The sequence below is a fragment of the Bubalus bubalis genome, chromosome 1 (assembly GCF_019923935.1).
Source record: "Bubalus bubalis isolate 160015118507 breed Murrah chromosome 1, NDDB_SH_1, whole genome shotgun sequence".
Lineage (NCBI taxonomy): Eukaryota > Metazoa > Chordata > Mammalia > Artiodactyla > Bovidae > Bubalus > Bubalus bubalis.
In genome coordinates, this window is record NC_059157.1 from 106,576,633 (window position 1) to 106,599,806 (window position 23,174).

The following is a 23,174-nucleotide window of genomic DNA, read 5'->3' on the forward strand; positions in this document are numbered from 1 at the left end:
GTCAAGTTCCCAACAGGCCATTTTGAAAATAATGGCAAGCTGATTCTAAAAGTTGAGCAAAGAATAAGGATCTAGTGTAGCTAAAACAATCTTTTAAAGAAAGTGAGAGAACCTAACACTTTACTTCAAGATTTAATATAAAGCTACAGTTAACAACACAGAGCGAACATGGACTTAAATACATAATATATAGATAGATCAATGGAAAAGAACAGAGTCCAGAAATAGACCCATAGATATAAAGTCAGCTGATCTTCAGATAAAGCATTCAACGGGGGGAAAATTAACAAAATTAACAAATGATGCTGAGACAACTCAACTTTTATACTCCACAAACAAAATATTACTTAGAGATAAATCTTAGACTTAAGCTCATAAAGCACAGAAGAAAAATAAAGAGTAGTTTGTAACCTTGGGAGTAAGCAAAGATGTTTTCAAAAGGGCAACAAATCAGTAGCTCTAAAAGAAAAATGTATAAATAGAAATTCATCAAGGTTAAAATTTACATCTCATTAAAAGAAACATTATTAAGAGACTTAATAAGCAAAAAACAGATTGGGAAAACATTTCCATAACATACATATTTGACAAAGATACATACATCCAGAATACATAGAAAACTCCTATAAAACAATAATAAAAAGGCAACAAACAGTTACAAAATGGGTAATGATTTGAACAGATACTTCATAATGAAGAAATACAAACAACTTATAAGTATATGAAAATGTGTTCAAAATGCTCCTCTACCAAATTGTAAAAGACTGTTCATAGGGACTTTTGTACTCATAATTACACAAACATCCTTCTATAGGAGAATGAATAAACAAAATGTTATTACCATGAAATATAATTGTTCTACATAATATAAAAGGGGAAACTACTGATAAACACAATATCATGAATAAATTTCAAGAACATTGTGAGAAGTCAAAGAAACCAGACACAGAAATATATTGACTTATTTAATTTGTATAATTTCTATGAAAATATAAATATAATCTATGGAAACAGACATTAGAAAGTAGTCACTTGTGTGGGTGCGTAGAATGAATGGGAGGTTGGCCATCAAATAGCATGAGGAAATTTTCTAGGATAGTGTAAATGAAATGATAAAGAAAAAGAATAAGTGAGCCACAGACTAGGAAAAAGTTTTCATAATATGCATTACTGACAAAGCACTCATATATAAAATAGTGTCCATCTGGTCCATTCAGAATAGATGCTCACAGTGTAGTCTGTTCACGGTTATATTGGAGAAGGAAATGGCAACCCACTCCAGTATTCTTGCTTGGAGAATCCCAGGGATAGGGGAGCCTGGTGGGCTGCCGTCTGTGGGGTGACACACAGTTGGACACTACTGATGCGACTTAGCAGCAGCAGCAGCACAGTTATGCACATATAAAATTGCTAAGATTCATCAAACTGAATGCTTAAGTTCATATTACTGTATGTAAGTTACATCTCAAAATATATATATTGACCACCTACCAAGTGCCAGATTCTGAGCAACTCACTGGAGACATAGTAATGAACAAGATTCTGCTCTTATAAAACTAGAATATCCAATAAGTAGCCTTTTTTAGGTTATTCAAGGACTTAGAACTCAACTACATCCTTCTATTTATTGTCAACATAAGCAACTATTTTTTTTTTCTCAATACATAATATACTGAAAATGTGCTACATAAAGAAATCAGGAGTTCGGAGTTTTACTTACATTTCTGTCACTGACTAGTTTTATGATTCTGGGCTGCCTTTTTATCACTAAATATCCTGATCTGCAAAGCAAGCGTTATGAGTCCAATATCCTTTTAAGTCCTAGATTTTTACTGACTTTTATTTTTGTTCAGTTCATTTCAGTCGGTCAGTGGTGTCCAACTCTTTGCGACCCCATGAATCGCAGCACGCCAGGCCTCCCTGTCCATCGCCAACTCCCGGAGTTCACTCAGACTCACGTCCATAGAGTCAGTGATGCCATCCAGCCATCTCATCCTCTGTCATCCCCTTCTCCTCCTGCCCCCAATCCCTCCCAGCATCAGAGTCTTTTCCTATGAGTCAACTCTTCGCATGAGGTGGCCAAAGTATTGAAGTTTCAGCTTCAGCATCAGTCCTTCCAATGAACACCCAGGACTGATCTCCTTCACAATGGACTTGTTGGATCTCCTTGCAGTCCAAGGGACTCTCAAGAGTCTTCTCCAACACCACAGTTCAAAAGCATCAATTCTTTGGCACTCAGCTTTCTTCACAGTCCAACTCTCATATTCATACATGACCACTGGAAAAACCATAGCCTTGACTAGATGGACATTTGTTGCCAAAGTAATGTCTCTGCTTTTCAATATGCTATCTAGGGTGGTCATAACTTTACTTCCAAGGAGTAATGATGATATCATCTATTTACCACGAAGCTACAAATGTGAAGGGGAAACTGTTCATTCTGGAGGGAGACAGTCCCAATTTGTTGACCACAATATGGTAACTCTTATCACTTGCTATTCTATGGCACTCCCACTGAGCCAGTTCTTGTGAGTTAAATCAAGGAGTCTGGAATTACTGAGCTCTTGGAGAAACTGAGTTCTGATTAGTCCTGACTTTATTCAAACTCTAATGGCCTTTTTTTAAAATCAGATTTTTCAATTATGTTAATTTTGAGAAAGAGGGACCAACCCAGAACTCAAATATTCAAATAAAAGACCTCAGTTGTAGAAAATCTTTTCAGTTTGCCAGGGCTTGAAAGTTGTTTTGTTTTCCTAAGTGAATTAGTTAAGACTCAGAAATGGGAGGGAATCTAAAATCCATATGTTCATAAAACATTCTCTCTTGTACACATTTAGAGAACATTCAAGAATAAATTGCTCTTTTATGAGGTCTGCAGAGAAACATAATATATAACTTGCTTTTGTTGTGATTTTTTGAAATTTAACCTTTCTCTAAAATTGCTTAAACACTTTTTGATCAGAGAAAATAAACCTCAATATTGCCAAAACTTTACACAAAGACCGCTTTCCACACCCAGTGTTGCTCACTTCCTCCTGGAATCTGTAACCTCTTCTTCCATGTCCACCCAATGTCTTTTCTTTCTTCCTGAGTGCAGTCTCAGCTTACTCCTTTCAATCCTTTTCTCCATCCTCCTACACAAATAACCCCTTAACCTTCTACATCATTCTTAACACCTCTTTCCAATAGTCTTAAGTCATTCATTTAACTTATTCCACAAAAAGTGACTGAAGAACAAATAATGTATGCAAGGTGCCTCCTGGGTCCAAGGATACATGGGTGAAGAAAGTCCCACCATCCTGGAGCTTATAATCTAAGAGATACTAAGAAAGAATTGTACGTGTGGTTGTTCTTCTTTATTAAGTCCTCTTGCAACCGTTTAATTTGGTCTGTGAGTGTGTGCTTAGATTTACTTCTCAGTGGCCCCTGAGTCAAGGTGTCAAAGTACAAGTTTCTGTCTAAACTGCTAACTGTCACTACAAACCTCCAATTGACATATTTCTTGCTTAAGAAATAATTTCTCAACATTCTAAAAATATATCTTCCCAAGATCTCGCTAAACAGCCAAAAGAAAAACACTGACAAAGGAAAGACAAGTATAGTCACTATTTTATTCCTTCTGAGACTCTGCTTCTAACATTTTGCCTTTTGCCTTTCACTCTGCCACTTATACATTCACTTACTGATTCATTGATTTACTTAAAAATATGTATTTAGTGCTTACTATGAGCCAGGGACTGTGGTGGATAAGTAATCCTTAATCTATGTCAGGGAGGAGCTCAGAATCAAAATTACTATGTCAAATTATCTTGGTACAACAAACAATAACTGCCTTTGCCAATCAAAGATGTGGACTTTTCTCACTCTGTTCAAATACGTGTTATAAAAAGAAAGAATGTTTAAAGCTGAAAGTGCTGCACTCAATATGCCAGCAAATTTGGAAAACTCAGCAGTGGCCACAGGACTGGAAATGGTCAGTTTTCATTTCAATCCCGAAGAAAGGCAATGCCAAAGAATGCTCAAACTACTGCACAATTGCACTCATCTTACATGCTAGTAAAGTAATGCTCAAAATTCTCCAAGTCAGGCTTCAGCAATACGTGAACCATGAACTCCCAGATGTTTTGCTGGCTTTAGAAAAGGCAGAGGAACCAGAGATCAAATTGTCAACATTCGCTAGATCATTGAAAAAGTAAGAGAGTTCAGAAAAACATCTCTTTCTGCTTGATTGACTATGCCAAAGCCTTTGACTGTGTGGATCACAATAAACTGTGGGAAAATTCTGAAAGAGATGGGAATACCAGACCACCTGACCTGCCTCTTGAGAAACCAATATGCAGGTCAGGAAGCAACAGTTAGAACTGGACATGGAACAACAGATTGGTTCCAGTTAGGAAAAGGAGTATGTCAAGGCTGTATATTGTCACCCTGCTTATTTAACTTCTATGCAGAGTACATCATGAGAAAGGCTGGGGTGGAAGAAACACAGGCTGGCATCAAGATTGCTGGGAGAAATATCAATAACCTCAGATATGCAGATGACACCACCCTTATGGCATAAAGTGAAGAGGAACTAAAAAGCCTGTTGATGAAAGTGAAAGAGGATTGTGAAAAAGTTGGCTTAAAGCTCAACATTCATAAAATGAAGATCACGGCATCTGGTCCCATCACTTCATGGCAAATAGATGGGGAAACAGTGGAAACAGTGTCAGACTTTATTTTTTTGGGCTCCAAAATCACTGCAGATGGTGATTGCAGCCATGAAATCAAAAGACGCTTACTTCTTGGAAGGAAAGTTATGACCAACCTAGATAGCATATTAAAAAGCGGAGACATTACTTTGCCAACAAAGGTCCATCTAGTCGAGGCTATAGTTTTTCCAGTGGTCATGTATGGATGTGAGAGTTGGACTGTGAAGAAAGCTGAGTGCTGAAGAATTGATGCTTTTGAACTGTGGTGTTGGAGAAGACTCTTGAGAGTCCCTTGGACTGCAAGGAGATCCAACAAGTCCATTGTGAAGGAGACCAGTACTGGCTGTTCATTGGAAGGACTGATGCTGAGGCTGAAACTCCAGTACTTTGGCCACCTCATGCGAAGAGCTGACTCATTGGAAAAGACCCTGATGCTGGGAGGGATTGGGGGCAGGAGGAGAAGGGGATGACGGAGGATGAGATGGCTGGATGGCATCACCAACTCGATGCACATGAGTTTGGGTGAACTTCAGGAGCTGGTGACAGACAGGAGGCCTGGTGTGCTGTGATCCTTGGGGTCGCAAAGAGTCGGACATGAGTGAGCGACTGAAGTGAACTGAACTGAACTGAAAGGTAAAAAAGACACTTTCTGTGGCTATACATTCTACGAAATAGTATTTGATGTCTGAGTGTCTATGATTGTGTGTGTATTTATATGTATACACGGAGAAGGCAATGGCACCCCACTCCAGTACTCTTGCCTGGAAAAGCCCATGGACAGAGGAGCCTAGTAGGCTGCAGTCCATGGGGTCGCGAAGAGTCAGACACTATTGAGCGACTTCACTTTCACTTTTCACTTTCATGCATTGGGGAAGGAAATGGCAACCCACTCCAGTATTCTTGCCTGGAGAATCCCAGGGACGGGGGAGCCTGGTGGGCTGCTGTCTATGGGGTCACACAGAGTCGGACACGACTGAAGCGACTTAGCAGCAGCATATATAAATATGTTTACCTTACATTTTTCTTAGTATCATATTCCTACAGAAGTCTTTCAAATTACCATTGATGCAAAAGTATTTTAAAACAGCCTTTAAAATACACACAAAAAAATGAGGTTAGAAGATAATTTTTAGATGATATACTGCATGAAAATTGTAATGCATAGATTAAAAATATCTTTAGTACATCTTCCAAAAAGCCAAAATATAAATGATGACAACATACATACACACAAACATTCATTGAGTTTAGAAGAGAGTGGCAATAATTTTGATTTCCCTAATTCATATAACACACAATTACTGTTATAAATAGTAAGGGCTATTCCTATTTCTCAGCAAGTATTTGTTATGGTTGAAGTTCTTTTAGGATAACAATTCATTCAATCAACACTATTCTAAGAGCCTCTCTACTTTATAGGTAAGAAATCTTAAGGAAATAGAGGTGAAAACCTTGGTTAAATAATGAGTATAAAATATCATACAAGACAATAAACTCTGTTAGAAAAGACAAAAAATCTGCCCAAAAGGATCTTTAATAATAGATAACAATTATTTTAAAATAACGAATTATAGTACAAAGTTATGGAATGTTGGTTTAAGGATACTACTTTTTGTCCTGATTGAAACATGCTTTTGGGAAAATTTTATCTCTGTGCCTTCATCTTCTTTTTGGCATTTCATCAAGTCTGAGTTTCTCTTTGCTTTTTTCCTTTTCTTCTGCAACTGAAAAGGTTTAAATGACTGTTGAAGAGCCCAAATGCATTCTGTATACCAGAAGGGTTCAAATATAGCATTTTAAGCTTTAAAAAACCTCTGTGTCTCTAGGAGAAATATAGCATGCTGGAACCATTTGGAAGCATAAAAGGAACTCCTTTTTTTAAAACTTTTCTGTAATTATAAACAGTTCTCAAATGTTTTTATTATTAACTGAATGTATAAAATTTTTAATATCATAGCAAGCTCAGCTGTTTTTCCATAAAGCCCCACAAGTATCTTATTTTGCCTTCCCTGAGATTTCTGTCTTGTGTTATCTGTGAAGATTCCTTCCGCCTTTTGTCATTTTTCCATGGTGTCCTTATCTACTTATGCTACACATTCCTTTCTCCTAATCCTCTTCTTATACCCATTATTTTTCAATATTATTAGCCTGGATCCTTTTGACATAAAGGCTTAAATGCCATTGTCCTTTTCTGTCTGTGTTGCCAACTTTTCATGTCCCTGTCATAGTGACACCTTAAATCTCTGACAGCAAATGTCAGAATCTCCCAAACTGCACTGTAGATCAGCTTCAGCTAAATTTCATAAAGTATTGGGTAATTCTGATTAAAACAATTGGTACCTCTGGGAATAAATTACATTGGAGTCCAAATCCAAGATACTGGCTATCTCAAAATATAGCCAGATTTTGCAAACTATGTTCAAAATCAGTTAGTTAATCCTTAGTATTCTGATCCACAATTTCAGGGGCTACCTCCAGGTGAATTGGGGACAGGCTTGAGTAAACTCTCCTAAAAGTTTTAAGTGTTTTTCCATAGCTTTATAGTAAATAATAGAGCTGTGATACAAAGGTTAGAAAAGGTTAGAATTTAAAAAGTAGATAAAAGGCCTTAGTCCTCATACTCCACCAGTTACCTACAAACTTTTGACTTTTAATTTCTGATTTGATATACATACCTTGGAGGAAATGCTCTCATCACTCTTGTTTTTTATCCTCATGGCATTTAAAAATATTCTTCTTTTCAACACTTTAAATGTGTATTTGTTTATTTTTGGCTGTGCTGGGTCTCTGCTGCGTCACTGGCTTTTCTCTAGATGTGGTCAGCGAGGCCTACTCTCTAGTTGCAGAGCATGAGCTTCTCATTGCGGTAGCTTCTTCTGTGTGGAGCACAGGCTCTAGGGCGCCCAGGCCTCAGTAGCTGCAGCACGTGGGCTCAGCAGTTGCGGCCCTCAGGCTCTAGAGCACAGGCTCAGTAGTTGTGGCGCACGAGCCTGGTAGCCCCGTGGCATGTGGGATGTTCCCAGACAAAGGATAGAACCTGTGTCTCCTGCACTGGCAGCTAGATTCTTTACCACTGAGCCCACAAGGGAAGCCCTCTCTCTTTGTTTTTAATTACTAGTAAATATTTAATGAATTTTCGTTTGGACTAGGGATCACAGCAGATTTGTACAATTTAGCCACAAAAGCTCAAAACAATCTTCTGAAATGTTATCTGAACCTTGGTTCAAAAATAGATTTTTTCCCTCCCTAACCTTTAAAAATGGTTTGAAATGTAAAAGGACAAAGCGATTCTTAAATACAGTCACCATGACATTCGGCAAAAGCTAAAAATACCTCGTTGGTTTCACAGGACAAATTTGTGGCCACTATGAAGTCCTAATGTTATTGTAAATGCCCTATGATGGGCTACACGGGCAGAGTAATGTGTTTGTAGAATTATATGGCAACTCAAAGAGACACTGATAAGCTATATTTTACACTTTTGTTCCAGAGGCAGGAAGGAAACATTTAATCCATCTGATTTGATCTAGAAAACTCTTCTAATGACATTTGCAGGGACTTAATGACATTTTCCCTGGTTCCAGCTCTACTATTCAGCCTTACTCCATCTTATATGATTAGGATTTGTCTTTGCAGATAGTCATGGGCTCTCCTGATAGCTCAGCTGGTAAAGAATCTGCCTACAATACAGGAGACACCAGTTCAATTCCTGGGTTGGGAAGATCTGCTGGAGAAGGGATAGGTTACCCACTCCAGTATTCTTGAGCTTCCCCTGTGGCTCAGCTGGTAAATAATCTGCCTGCAATGCAGGAGACCTGGGTTCAATCCCTGGGTTGGGAAGATCCCCTGGAAATCAGAAGGGCTACCCACTCCAGTATTCTGGCCTGGAGAATTCCATGGTCTGTATAGTCTATGGGGTCTCAAAAAGTCAGACACAACTGAGTGACTTTCACTTTCACTTGCAGACAGTCACAGTGCCTAATCCACCAAGTTCATGATTAGAACACACAGAAAAGTTCAATTTTGCAAGACACTCCTTTCCAAATAATCATGACTAGAAATTCTCTCTCTGTTCCCTGCGGGGCCCTGATCTGTGAACAGTTGCTTAGACGGGGGCCATCTCAGACGTGACCACCCTAGGATCTGTGCTAACTGCTCTCATCTTCCAGATTCCTACTATGATTCAGAGTTTACAAGATGTTGCATAAAGTAACAGAAGTATAAGAATGCAGGACTCAGTGGTTGCAAAGTAAATAATAGGAGGCCATAACTAGAGCACTGGATTAAAAACAGGCAGTGCTATGTGTAGGAATGTGTCCCCTCAAAATTCATATGTTGAACTCCTACCTCTCAGTACCTCAGATATGACCATATATATGAATACAGTCATTTCAGATGTGGGTTAGATGAGGTCATTGCTGGGGAGGAGCCCTAATGCAACAGGGCAGGTGTCCTTGTAAGAAGGGAGGATTTGAAATAGACATATACACAGGGAGAACATCATGTGACGATGAAGGCGCTGATCGAGGCAAAGCTTCTAAAAGTCAACGAATGACAAAGATTTCCAGAAAACCATCAGTGGCTAGGGGCAATGCACAGAAGCTCCCTCACAGCCATAGGAACTGATCCTGCTGATCACAGACCTTGACCTTCCAGAACTGTAAAACAGTATATTTCTGTTGTTTAAGCCACTCAGTTTGTGGTACCTTGTTATAACACCCCTAGCAAACTCAAACTTGGGAAAATGGCTTGTAGACAACTGGTGTAGGTACAGAGGAGAAGGAAGGATAGCCTGGTATAAAAGCAGAGACCAGCCATGCTGACTGTCCTTTCTGACCTGTGGCAGGGAAAAGACTGAATCCCAATTACCTAGAAATCAAGGATCTCACAAGGTGAGTGCAAGGCTCAGACACTGGCAAGTTGATGTCATGTGGAGAGACAGCAAGAGAAGAAGGCAAAAGCAGCTGGTTCCTGTGACAGAGTGGAGGCCAGTGAGGCAGCAGAGCAGAACTTTGACTTCAAGATCTCAAATCCATCACATATTTATACCGCCTGTTGCGGGGGTGGGGGTAGTCATTGGAAAGAGTCAGTAAGGAGTTAAATACTGATCAAAGCACTATGTAAGAAGGTTTCTCTGGCAACTGAGTGCAAAACCTATATTTTGAAAAGATGAGATGCAGAAATGATTTGAGCATGAGCTTGTTACTTATCTCTAGCTATTTTGTCTGAAAAATAAAACCAAGCATACACTCACTGGATTTTGGCAAGAATTAAGTGAGATATCCCCCACACAATGCCTGCCACAGTAGCCCGTTGATAAACGTCAGAAGCTGAGTCAGATGTGTACACAGGTATAATTCACATATTTCTTCAAATTAAATGTGGACATTAACATTTCTCCTTGTTCCTTCCTGTCACTTCCTTGAAAACACTACCTGTAACTCATGCTTGATTCTGTGTCAGGCAACACTCACCCAATTATTACACAAAATGAAGAAATAGACATTTAAGGTATGGGTGAATTATAAACGATGGAGAAGGGAGAGAGTGTCTGCTGAGTTCCCGCCATCACTCCCCAACCTCTACCATCTTCTCAACATAAATCTGAGTTCCAGGCTGATTCCATCACAAGAGAGTCAAAACTGCTTGTAAATTCAGACCTCATTTGCTCTAATGAGATTTCACTCTTCCTCCATTTTGGGGGAATATAGAGCACTAAATGGCACGATTTGGAAAGAAAACACCTTTTTAATATCTCTCCACATGCTGACCTATTTAAATACTGTATACTTCTCAGAGATGAGCAGTTATGCAAAGTCTAGAAGAAAAAGATGCGAGATGCATTCCCACCTCCTCCTGGGAATGTTTCAGCTTTTCAAGATTCTAGGTCATCCCTCTCCCTGATATTTGGAGTTCATTCCCACTGGGAGAGCAATCTGTTCATATAGCTTTTTCTTTTTCTTTAAAAAAAAATATTGTTTATCCACAATCTAATAGAAACCACTTAAAAAAAAAAAGCCTTATAGTTTTTCCTTTTAAATTTCATCAGGTAAAATGAGTAAGATGCATTAAGGCAATTTGATTAACTATGAGTTAAATTAATTGAGCCACCTGAGAAAAGAAGCATTTAACTGTTTACAAATAGCCAAACAGGGAAACTGATGTGATTGATGACATATGTCAGGGATGGGTACATTTATTTAGGGACTGAATGGTATACTGTGGTGATAGGATGACTGACTAGGAAACATTCCTAGCCTCTGGTGGGCTAGTAACTTCCTGCTGCAGAGAAAGATGCTCCCTGAAATGACTAGATGTGAATTTCATCATGACCTGCCTTCAAATGTCAGGGAACCTCCTCTTCATAAGTATACCAGGGAAAAATATAGGAAAATATGAATTTGAGACTTGTTAAGGTCAGATGCATATCCATTTTGATGTGTTGTCTTTTATGTGAGATAAGTGATCAAGCACGGGTAGGATATCTGGAGACAGGAAACTCTCTTCCTAGATTAGCTTGTTTTATAGGCATTTCAGTTATAATCCTAAACAGTCTTTATGGTTCTCAGTCTTGCCACACTCCTGCATCAAATATGCAAGTTTCCTAGAATGAGAGATTATGTTCTCTAGGCAGTGGCCTCAATAAAACTACTTTTCAAAGTTTTTCAAAGTTACCTAGTTTTCAAAGTTTGGAAGAATGAAGCAGCTTCAACATATGGTCTCCAGTCTGCCCATGAAGCGGAGAAGGCAATGGCACCCCACTCCAGTACTCTTGCCTGGAAAATCCCATGGACGGAGGAACCTGGTGGGCTGCAGTCCATGGGGTCGTGATGAGTCATACGCGACTGAGCGACTTCACTTTCACTTTTCACTTTCATGCATTGGAGAAGGCAATGGCAACCCACTCCAGTGTTCTTGCCTGGAGAATCCCAGGGACGGGGGAGCCTGGTGGGCTGCCGTCTATGGGATCACACAGAGTCAAACACGACTGAAGCGACTTAGCAGCAGCAGCAGCTGCCCATGAAGTCCTCTTCTCCCACTTAGTTTTCTTTCCCAATTTCTTTTCTAATTGGAGTGTTACGTGTGGTGTGTCTTTGTAGGCGAGTATCTTTGTATGCAGGTGTGTAAGTGGTGGGATTGTATACTTGGTGTGTATGTGTATGTACATGCCTGTGTTCATGAACAGTATCACTGGCTCTTTCCAGACAGAATTTCCTAGGAGGGTACTACTTTTTTCTAAACCACCATATGACAAGATGGTTCCTGACGGCTATCTGCACTTGCCATTTAACTTTCTTAATTTTAATAACTACCTCCTCACCCCTTGATGCTCCATTTCAGACCATATCAAATGGGATTAATTTAGAAATTGAGATTAGTTATGACACCACTTGCCTCATTTTAACTTACAACAGTTAGCATTCTCGCCATTTGGTTTTCTGGAGGGTCTATAATTCTTTTAAAATAAGGGAGAGCTGACCTCAGTGCAGTTTGCAAAACATGTATCAATCAGCATATACAAATGCACACAAAACTGCAAAAGCTAGTTTTTGCAACTGGATAGCAAGTGCTGTGATGGTCCACGTATTCCCCCTGCTGTGCACTGCTGCTGCTGCTGCTGCTAAGTCGATTCAGTCGTGTCTGACTCTGTGCGATCCCATAGTTGGCAGCCCACCAGGCTCCCCCGTCCCTGGGATTCTCCAGGCAAGAACACTGGAGTGGGTTGCCATTTCCTTCTCCAATGCATGAAAGTGAAAAGTGAAAGTGAAGTCGCTCAGTCGTGTCCGACTCTTAGCGACCCCATGGACTGCAGCCTACCAGGCTCCTCCGTCCATGGGATTTTCCAGGCAAGAGTACTGGAGTGGGGTGCCATCGCACAAATAGTAGGGGTACAGTCACTGTTCATCTGAAGACAGAGCTTCGCAGAAAGACTGGCAGAATTTTCCATAAGAACACAAAGGCTAACTTCCTCCAAGATCAAACAGTTCATGAAAGACGAGATATGGTGGGTTGATTAAACTGGAAAACCTGCAGCTTCCCAAGATCCTACATTTCTTACCTCCACAAAGAGATCATGGAGAAAGAAACTGCTTCAAGGTGGATGAATGTTAAAACACCCCCAATGTAGCAGGGTTCTCAAGAGGTAAAAGGGGTCTGGTAAAACAAATTTATGTATATAAGTGATAACAAGGGGCCTGGGATATGAAATAGCCTGCAAGAAAAGAGTGATGAAGAATATTTTAAAGTAGGAAAAAATGACAACAGAACCTCAGTTACTGTTTCCTCAGAAGGCATGTGCAGTTCAATGGCATCTACTACACAAAGGAGCCAAGCCCCGCTACCCGTGCACCATGAAGTCCTTGACAATCCAGCTGCCCGCAGAGGCCTGGATGATCCTGGAGTTCTCCAGCTTCTCATCTTCACTGGGAAACTGTTCAAGTAGCTGAACCTATGCCTAAGTACAGACTTAGGGCACGGAACTGAGCCACTTCACGAGTTGTTTTTTCTGGGACCTCTCTGTCTCCTTGGGAGTGCGCATCTGACTTTATGTGCAGTGGCTTTGATTCCTGGATGCATTTCATGTAAGGCTAATATACTTTTATAAGAGCATAGCTAATAATAAGTGATTAATGAAAGAAAAAACAAATGTTTCCTAGTGGTAAAAACAGAGTTATCTAGGGCATAAATCTTAAGTCCCTGGGTCTCAGGTTGAAGTCTTTCTTGGTCTGTGGCCTACTTAAAGGAGAACAAAGCTGTATTTAAAAACCAGAGGCCACATCTTGCAAATCTAAGGTTTTTCACAATCATCTGGGCTTTTAAAAATGTCTGTCTATTCTTGGTGACTTTGCAAATCATTTTAAGAAGATAGAAGAAGAGAAGGAAAACAAGTTTGAATATTGTTTTTTAAAAACCTTGCAGCTTGGGAAGGTAGAAGTTATGCTTATTTTAAATTATTTGCATTGTGTTTGTTTAAATTGTGTTTGCCATAATTACACATCTCAAATGATGTAGGTTATTGTAGATTACAGTATTTCAGGGTCATAGTTCACTTTTAGCCTTTTTATTTATGTTTTATTGGTTTATATGTGTGTGTGCTTAGTCGCTCAGTTGTATCCTACTCTTTGCGACCCTATGGACTGTAGTCCTCTATGCTCCTCTGTCCATGGAATTCTTCAGGCAAGAATACTAGAGTGAGTTGCTATGCCCTTCTCCAGGGGATCTTCCTGACTCAGGGATCAAACCTGAGTCTCTTATGTGTTCTTTCAGTGGCAGGTGGATTCTCTACCACTCGTGCCAGCTGGGAAGCCTGCAGGTATCCCTAGCTCCTCTCAGAAGCAGCCCGAGGTCGCCTCCCTTCCCCTTTTGAGGTCATCCCAAGTCTAGTGCAAGGCTGTGATGTGGAGTGGTGGGGCCAGATTGTTCACTAGGTTGGTTTTGGGGGGCAGGGTGTTACAACTATAGAAATGAAGCAGATGCCCTGCCATCAGAGATCTGGGTTGCTTCTGGAATCCTGATATAACTAACACTATCACTGTTCTACCTGGACCACACCCCAGGCCCCCAGGCTATCTCTGTAACTAGATGAACCTATTCCCTTGGCTTTGTTGGCCCAGATCCTGGGTGGTGCGGTGGGGTGGGTTTGGGGTGGGGGGTGGTGGTGAGAGTGGGGCCAGGTATTTGCCACACTGGGGTTCAGGAGCTCAGCAAGGGAGCAGCCACCACGGCAGAACTCTCTCCACCCTGTTTGTTAGCAAGCCAGCACCCCCTCATTCTTTGAATGGAGCCTAGGCCTCTCCAGCCCTTTTGTCTGTTCCAGTGGTTCTTCCAGAATCCAAGGGGGCTTGTCTCCTTCATATAAGACTCGAGGACTGGGATGGTCAGTTTGTGGCTTGACCTGCTCGCTCCCCAGCTTTAGAGTCTTCCCGTGTGAACCTTTTCTTCATTTCGGATTGCTCCTTGAGGCAGAAGTTTTGACCCTTTGACTTTTCTTCATTGTACTTGGTTACATGTAAGCCTTTCGTGCAACTTTGGTTGTACAGCTGTTCTTTTTGCCAGTTTCCAGTTTTCCATGAGAGTTTTTCTACACATAGAAGTATTTTTGATGTGTTTGTGGGGGAAGGTAAGCTCCACATCCTCTTATTTTGCCATCTTGATCCAACCCCTCCAGAATTCTTTATTATGTCTCAGCTTTTCCCACTGTTAGCTGTGTGATTCTGAGCAAGTCCTAACCTCAATTTATTTAGTCATAAAGTTGTACATGTATGTTTGTGTGTATATATCTCTTTCTCAAAAAGATGGGAGAGGGTCAGGAAGATAACAAAACTTTTAATTGGTGCGGGCAGTCAAGCAGTTCACCAACAGAACATTAATTTTTATTTTAATAATGTGATCGAATTGAATACTTTGCTAGTGCTACACTAAATTGGGTCTGTTATTTAAAATTAAGAAAGATCATCCCCCTTCTACAACTAACACCACCCCACCCACACTCCCAAATAACATGTTATCCATTTGGGAACAGGCAGAATTTAAATCACTGTTCCTTGAGGGAATTTTTTTTTTAAGCAAAAGTGAAGTAGGTGTCAATAGACTAAAAAGTTATTGTTTTAGAGTAAACAAAAATGCAATTGAAGTACAGATTTTTTTTAAAAAAAACACTGTGGCAATGATCTCTCACTGTCCATTGAATTCTATTGTTTTCTCCTCCAGTAATACAGTTGTAACTAGGAACCTCCCCTTATAGCTAGGTGTATCTGTATGACTATGTCTTGCCAATAGATATGAGAAAATGTTATGTGGGTCACCGTCAGACCAAGACTCTTATAAAATGTGGTGTGTCTCCTTCATGACTGCTTTTTTTATTTCTCTGCCTGGATATTTATTATGACATGGCTCTATGAGATGGTGAAACAAGATAGAAGGAATCTAGTCCCTTAATGAATACTTGGAGTAGTTTTTCTGCTCACCTGAATACTTATCCAGGCATGTCTATTGTGTTATTAAATTTTAAATCTATTAAAATTTAGGTGTGTACTATTTACAATAACATGCCCTATCTATTACATGTCTCTCTTTAGTTTGGTTATATTTCTTAATAAATGTAAGAAGCAGGAAATATTCATTGGGTTATCTGTTTCTTCTGACATTTTCAAGGAGAGCTGGCTTTTAATAGGGAGCTTGTATTAGCAGCTTATCATTCTGTTAGTGATCATTATGTCCAAGATTTTGAATATCAGAATTTTTTCATGCTCATAACCATTTTTTGAAGACTATGTATTTTGATCAAAGGAAAAATAAGATGAAGACAAAGGAATGTAATATAGGTTTATAAACAGCAAATTAACTTAAAAAATGAGTGAGCAAGTAGTATGGATAGATGAAAGAGGGAAGTCCAGCATGTAGGTGAGGATGCAAGAGGACCAGCTCCTTTCTCAGCTTTTGCCATAATGGTGCATCCCCCCAAGAGAGAGCACAAACAGTGTAGAATTTATAACCGCACAGATGAAAAATGGCATTTGTTGAACAAGCACAATATGTCATGCACTGTTCTAAGTATTTTCACATACAGTTTGGACTTTCACATGCATGGTTTCATAGAAACCCTGCAAGGGAAAAACTATGCTATACATGTTTCACAGGGAGAGACAACTGAGGCTCAGTTTTACCATCCCTGAATTATATTGCAGGTATGTGGATGAGCCAGAATTAGAGTTAAGTATTTCTAATTTTAGGGCTTGTGTTATTCATATTTTACTATGTATGGGGACTTGGTAGGTAATTAACATTGACATAATAGTGTACACATACTTAACGGTATTATTAACATTCAAAGTGATTATTCTTATCAGTACATTGAGTGAATTTTATTGTATCTTAGAAACATCAAGTCTTCTGTGTTTCATAAGAAAGTATTTTAGATTAGGCAATAATATATCAATTTTAAGAGAAGTAGAGGGAATAGAAAATAGGAAAGGAAGTAAGTCTGTACTCCAACACCTTCGCCTTGCTGACTTTCCAGAACTCAGTAACTACACTGCCCGCAAGTTCTATTCTCTTCCATCTTCCATTTCTGTTCTTGACTTTCTATATCCTTCAACCTCATCTTTTTTCTCTGCTTTTTGTCATTACTTTGTGTCCATGTGCAAAAGTGAAGTAAAATCAGCTATTCTAATGAATTAAACCACATTAGTTGGGTGATACTGTATTACTATTCAGTGATTTTCTTTTTTACATGTGGTGTGTTAAGCCTAAGAGTTATATATAGAAAATATTTGAAGTACTAAAGAAGGCTCTGAGAAACTTGTTCTGGGACTAGGATGTTGGGTATAAATAATAAGTACTCTTATGGCAGCTGCTGCTAAGTCACTTCAGTTGTGTCTGACTCTGTGTGACCCCATAGACGGCAGCCCACCAGGCTCCTCTGTCCCTGGGATTCTCCAGGCAAGAATCCTGGAGTGGGTTGCCATTTCCTTCTCCAATGCATGCATGCATGCTAAGTAGCTTCAGTCGTGTCCAACTCTGTGGGACCACATGGAGCACCTCTTTAAGAATTTTCCACAGTTTGTTGTGATCCACACAGTCAAAGGCTTTGGCATAGTCAATAGAATGAAACAGATGTTTTTCTGGAACTCTCTTGCTTTTTCAATGATCCAAAAGATGTTGGCAATTTGATCTCTGGTTCCTCTGCCTTTTCTAAATCCAGCTTGAACATCTGGAAGTTCTTAGTTCATGTACTGTTGAAGCCTGGCTTGGAGAATTTAGAGCATTGCTAGCATGTGAGATGAGTGCAATTGTGCAGTAGTTTGAACATTCTTTGGCATTACCTTTCTTTGGGATTGGAATGAAAATTGACCTTTTCCAGTCCTGAAGCCACTGCTGAGTTTTCCAAATTTGCTGGCATATTGAGTGCAACACTTTAGCAGAATCATCTTTTAGGATTTAAAATAGCTCCACTGGAATTTCATCGCTTCCACTAGCTTTGTTCGTAGTGATGCTTCCTAAGGCCCACGTGACTTTACATTCCAGGATGTCTGACTCTAGGTGAGTGATCACACCACTATGGTTATCTGGGTTATGAAGATCTTTTTTGTATAGTTCTTCTATGTATTGTTGCCACCTCTTCTTAATATCTTCTGCTTCTGTTAGGTCCATACTATTTCTTCCCTTTATTGTGCCCATCTTTGCATGAAATGTTCCCTTGGTAGCTCTAATTTTCTTGAAGAGATCTCTAGTCTTTCAACCTTACCTGCCTCCTGTGAAACCTGTATCCAGGCCAAGAAGCAACAGTTAGAACTGGACATGGAACAACAGACTGGTTCCAAATTGGGAAAGGAGTACATCAAGGCTGTATATTGTCACCCTGCTCATTTAACTTATATACAGAGTATACTGTGCGATATGCTGGGCTGGATGAAGTACAAGCTGGAATCAAGATCGATGGGAGAAATATCAATAACCTCAGATATGCAGATGACACCACCCTTATGGCAGAAAGTAAAGAGGAACTAAAGAGCCTCTTGATGAAAGTGAAAGAGGTGAGTGAGAAAGTTGGCTTAAAACTCAGCATTCAGAAAACTAAGATCATGGCATCTGATCCCATCACTTCATGGCAAATAGATGGGGAAACAATGGAAACAGTGAAAGACTTTATTTTGGAGGGCTCCAAAATCACTGCAGATGGTGACTGCAGCCATGAAATTAAAAGATGCTTGCTCCTTGGAAGAAAAGCTATGACCAACCTAGACAGCATATTAAAAAGCAGAGACATTATTTGCCAACAAAAGTCTGTCTAGTCAAAGCTATGGTTTTTCCAGTAGTCATGTATAGATGTGAGAGTTGGACTATAAAGAAAGCTGAGCACCAAAGAATTGATGCTTTTGAACTGTGGTGTTGGAGAAGACTCTTGAGAGTCCCTTGGACTGCAAGGAGGTCCAACCAGTCAATCCTAAGGGAAATCAGTCCTTAATATTCATTGGAAGGACTGATATTGAAGCTGAAACTCCAATACTTCGGCCACCTGATGTGAAGAACTGACTCACTGGAAAAGACCCTGATGCTGGGAAAAATTGAAGGTGGGAAGAGAAGGGGACGAGATAGTGGATGGCATCATCAACTCGATGGGCATGAGTCTGAGTAAGCTCCGGGAGCTGGTGATGGACAGGGAAGCTTGGGTTGCTGCAGTCTATGGGGTCACAAAGAGTCGGACACAACTGAGTGACTAAACTGTTAGAGAACCTAACATGTATCAGGCTCTATACTATTTTACAAGTATTATCTCATTTAATGGAGAAGACAATGGCACCCCACTCCAGTACTCTTGCCTGGAAAATCCCATGGATAGAGGAGCCTGGTGGGCTGCCGTCCATGGGGTCACTAAGATTCGGACATGACTGAGCGACTTCACTTTCCCTTTTCACTTTCACGCATTGGAGAAGGAAATGGCAACCCACTCCAGTGTGCTTGCCAGGAGAATCCCAGGGACGGGGGAGCCTTGGTGGGCTGCCGTCTATGGGGTCACATAGAGTCGGACATGACTGAAGCGACTTAGCAGCAGCAGCATCTCATTTAATGTAAATAATAAATATGGGAAACAGTACTATTGCGGAAGGAATTGGAAGTCAAGTATTTTGCTCAAAGTAACATATTTTGTAGAGAACAGTGGTGAATTATGTGGGTAAACTAGTCAAGGATTATTTTCTATGTGGTGGGATTAAAAATAGGCCTCTCAAATACTTTGAATGTAAAGAAACTGTCTTAGGTGGGAAAGGGGTAGGAGATTTGGCTACTGAATCTTAAATCCAGTGAATGAACCCTAAATAGCAGTAAAGTATCTGCATACTAAGAACTTCTGTGATATTCAATAAGGTATCCAAAGGGACAGTAATAAAAAAAATGGTTGGTTTGTTAATGAGACTTAAATGAAACCAAATGAAACTTAATGAAACCAAATCTTCAAATGTAGGAGCAGTACTATATTCTGAGGGAACCCCACCTTGTGCTTACTTATAATTAAAGATAAACATGGTCTCTGCCTTCTAAAGGAACAAAGATCACCACTGAATTTGTGTGCCAAGATCAAAGAACTGTACTTTTTAAACATCTACATGTGGAATATTTGCATCAGGTAGTACTTGTGTCAACTTCTGAAAGTAAAAACAAACCAAACATCCTGTACATTTTTGCTTTTTTTTTAATTGAAATATAGTTCTGCACAACAAAGGAAACTATAAGCAAGGTGAAAAGACAGCCTTCAGAATGGGAGAAAATAATAGCAAATGAAGCAACTGACAAACAACTAATCTCAAAAATATACAAGCAACTCCTGCAGCTCAATTCCAGAAAAATAAACGACCCAATCAAAAAATGGGCCAAAGAACTAAATAGACATTTCTCCAAAGACATACAGATGGCTAACAAACACATGAAAAGATGCTCACCATCACTCATTATCAGAGAAATGCAAATCAAAACCACTATGAGGTACCATTTCACACCAGTCAGAATGGCTGCGATCCAAAAGTCTACAAGCAATAACTGCTGGAGAGGGTGTGGAGGAAAGGGAACCCTCTTACACTGTTGGTGGGAATGCAAACTAGTACAGCCACTATGGAGAACAGTGTGGAGATTCCTTAAAAAAACTGGAAATAGAACTGCCTTATGACCAAGCAATCCCACTGCTGGGCATACACACTGAGGAAACTAGAATTGAAAGAGACACGTGTACCCCAATGTTCATCCCAGCACTGTTTATAATAGCCAGGACATGGAAGCAACCTAGATGTCCATCAGCAGATGAATGGATGAGAAAGCTGTGGTACATATACACAATGGAGTATTACTCAGCCATTAAAAAAGAATACATTTGAATCAGTTCTAATGAGGTGGATGAAACTGGAGCCTATTATACAGAGTGAAGTAAGCCAGAAAGAAAAACACCAGTATAGTATACTAACGCATATATATGGAATTTAGAAAGATGGTAACAATAACCCTGTATACGGGACAGCAGAAGAGACACTGATGTATAGAATAGTCTTTTGGACTCTGTGGGAGAGGGAGAGGGTGGGATGATTTGGGAGAATGGCATTGAAACATGTATAATATCATATATGAAATGAGTCGCCAGTCCAGGTTTGATGCACGATACTGGATGCTTGGGGCTGGTGCACTGGGAAGACCCAGAGGGATGGTACAGGGAGGGAGGAGGGAGGAGGGTTCAGGATGGAGAACACATGTATACCTGTGGCAGATTCATGTTGATATATGGCAAAACCAATACAATATTGTAAAGTTAAAAAAAAAAAGAAATATAGTTGATATGCAATATTCTGTTTTAGGTGTACAACAAAATGATTCTCAATTTTTAAAGTTCATTTTCTAATTTTAGTCATAAAATGTTAGACATTTTCCTTATGCTATACAATATATCCTTGTGCCTTATTTATTTTACACATAATAGTTTGTACCTCTTATTCCTCTACCCCTATCTTGCCCTTTCCCTCTACCCACTGGTAACCACTAGTCTGTTCTCCATATCTGTGAGTCTGTTTCTTTTTCGTTACATTCCCTAGTTATTCATTGGAGAAGGAAATGGCAACCCACTCCAGTATTCTTGCCTGGAATATCCCATGGATTGTGGAACCTGTTAGGCTTCAGTCCATGGGGTCACAAAGAGTTAGACACGACTGAGTGACTTCACTTCTAGTTATTCATAGTCTATTTTTGATTCCACATATAAATGATATCACACAATCTTTCTCTCTCTGACTTATTTTACTTAGCTTAATACCTTCCAGGTCCATCCATGTTGTTGCCGAAGGGAAAATTTCTTTCTTTTTTATGGCTGAGTGGTATTGTATTATGTATATATACCACATTTCTTTATCCATTCATCTGTCAGTGGTCAGTTAGTTTGCTTACATATCTTGGCAATGGTGAATGATGCTGCTGTGAGCTTTGGGGTACACATGTCTTTTCAGTGTTTTCTTTTTTTGTGTGTTTTCAGACAAATACCCAGAAGTGGAATAGCTGGGTCATATGGTAGGTCTATTTTTAGATTCTTCAATAGACTTGCATACTGTGTTCCACAGTGGCCACACTAATTTTCATTTCCACCAGTGGTGAACGAGGGTTCCCTTTTCTGCACATCCTACCCAGTATTTATCATGTGTGGTCTTTTTGATGATACCCATTCTGACAGGAGTGAGGTGATATCTCATTATGGCATTAATTACTATTTCTCTGATGATTAAGTTTGTTAAACATCTTTTCATGTGCCTGTTGGCCATCTTTATGTCTTTTTTGGAAAAATTTCTATTCAGTTCTTCTGCCCATTTTTAATCAGGTTGTTTTTTGATGCTGTTGTATGTACTATTTATATATTTGGAATAGAAAGTGAAAGTGAAAGTAAAGTTGCTCAGTCATGTCTGACTCTTTGCGACCCCATGGACTGTAGCCTATCAGGCTCCTCTGTCCATGGGATTTTCCAGGCAAGAGTGCTAGAGTGGATTGCCATTTCCTTCTCCAGGGGATCTTCCCGACCCAGGAATCGAACCTGGGTCTCCTGCATTGCAGGCAGACGCTTTACCGTCTGAGCCACCAGGGAATATTAACCCCTTATCAGTCATTTTTTTTTGCAAACATTTTCTCCCATTCAACATGTTGTCTTTTTGTTTTGTCAGTGGTTTCATGTATTCTGCAAAATTTTTAACTTTAATTAGGTTTCATTTGCTGCTTTTCTTTTGCCTTAGGAAACAGATCCCAAAAAAATGTGCTACAGTTAATGTCAAAGAGTGGTTCATGTATTTTGTTTTTCTGGGTGTATTTATGGTTTCCAGTCTTATGTTTAGGTCTTTAAGCCAGTTTGAGTTATTTTTGTGCATGGTGTTAGACCATGTTATAGTTTCTTTACATGCAGCTATCCAGTTTTCCCCACACCATTTATTGAAGAAATCCTCTTTCCTCCATTCTATGTTCTGACCTCGTGGTTGTAGATTAATTGCTCATAAAGGTATAGGTTTATTTCTAGGCTGCTTATTCCATTAATCTGTGTGTCTGTTTCTGTGCTAGTATTATGTTGTTCTGATTACTGTAGCTTTGTACTGTAGCCCGAAGTCAGGGAGCATGATTCCTCTGGCGCGGTTCTTTCTCAGGATTGTTTTTTGCTGTTTGGAGCCTTTTGTTTTCCATGTAAATTTTAAAATTATTTGCTCTTTTTACTTGAAAAATACTCTTGGTATTTTGATAGGGATTGCATTGAATCTGTAGATTGCTTTGGATAATATGGTCCTTTTAACAATATTCTTCCAATGAATGAACACAGTTTATCTTTTGACCTGTTGTGTCATCTTCAATTTTTTTCACCATTGTTGTACAATTTTTCAAGTACAGGTCTTTTACCTTATTAGGTAGGTTTATTCCTAGGTATTCTTTTTGATGTGATGATAAATGGGATTGTTTCCAAAGTTTCACTTTCTGATAGTT

At 39.6% G+C, this 23,174-nt stretch overlaps 1 non-coding gene across 1 annotated transcript; it reads right to left on the reverse strand.

Annotated features, from left to right (window-relative positions):
* Window positions 1-22,224: 22,224 nt before the first annotated feature.
* Window positions 22,225-22,296, reverse strand: TRNAC-GCA. The gene has a single exon. It is a non-coding gene; the product is annotated as a tRNA-Cys (tRNA).
* Window positions 22,297-23,174: the final 878 nt, after the last annotated feature.